Source organism: Bison bison, unplaced genomic scaffold, assembly GCF_000754665.1.
Source record: "Bison bison bison isolate TAMUID 2011002044 unplaced genomic scaffold, Bison_UMD1.0 scf7180017864458, whole genome shotgun sequence".
Taxonomy (NCBI): domain Eukaryota; kingdom Metazoa; phylum Chordata; class Mammalia; order Artiodactyla; family Bovidae; genus Bison; species Bison bison.
Window position 1 is genome coordinate 6093550 of NW_011495020.1, and position 1337 is coordinate 6094886.

Below are 1337 nucleotides of genomic sequence, written 5' to 3' on the forward strand. Positions count from 1 at the left end.
CAAATCTCATGGACAGAGGGGCCTGGTGGGCTGCAGTCCACGGGGTCGCTAGGAGTCAGACACGACTGAGTGACTTCACTTTGACTTTTCACTTTCATGCATTGGAGAAGGAAATGGCAACCCACTCCAGTGTTCTTAACTGGAGAATCCCAGGGACGGGGGAGCCTGGTGGGCTGCCATCTATGGGGTCGCACAGAGTCGGACACGACTGAAGTGACTTAGCAGCAGCAGCAGCATGTATGTCATCATAGATATGTAAGTATATAATTGTATAATAATATGCATGGCATTTGTAAGTCTGCTTTTTCACTAAATATATACTGTGAACATTTCCCCATGTTAGTAAATACTCTTCTAAATCTTGATTTTTGATAGTCACAGTCTTCCATTGTTAAATGTATAAAATCCAGTATTCTGTTTTTGACCTTTGTTTTTTCTCATGTTTTAAAAATTATAAATATTAGTTTGATAAACATAACTGTCTTTTCTTTCTCTTAGACATCTATTCCTAGAAGTGGAGTGGTAGACTTAAGATTAAGAACATTTTTAAAGCCTTTATTAACTACTGCCAGTTTATCAACTGCTATGAGCCAGACATCCTGGAATGTGAATTAAAGTGGGCCTTAGAAAGCATCACTACAAACAAAGCTAGTGGAGGTGATGGAATTCCAGTGGAGCTGTTTCAAATACTGAAAGATGATGCTGTGAAAGTACTGCACTCAATATGCCAGCAAATTTGAAAAACTCAGCAGTGGCCATAGGACTGGAAAAGGTCAGTTTTCATTCCCAATCTTTTCCATTCTTTCAATCCCAAAGAAAGGCAATGCCAAAGAACGGTCAAACTACCGCACAATTGCACTCATCTCACACTCTAGTAAAGTAATGCTCAATATTCTCCAAGCCAGGCTTCAGCAATACGTGAACCATGAACTTCCAGATGTTCAAGCTGGATTTAGAAAAGGCAGAGGAACCAGAAATCAAATTGCCAACATCCGCTGGATCATGGAAAAAGCAAGAGAGTTCCAGAAAAACATCTATTTCTGCTTTATTGACTATGCCAACAGACCACCTGACCTGCCTCTTGAGAAACCTATATGCAGGTCAGGAGGCAACAGTTAGAACTGGACGTGGAACAACAGACTAGTTCCAAATAGGAAAAGGAGTTCGTCAAGGCTGTATATTGTCACCCTGCTAATTTAACTTATATGCAGAGTACATCATGAGAAATGCTGGTCTGGAAGAAGCACAAGCAGGAATCAAGATTTCCGGGAGAAATATCAATAACCTCAGATATAAAGATGACACCATCCTTAGGCAGAAAGTGAAGAGGAGCTAAA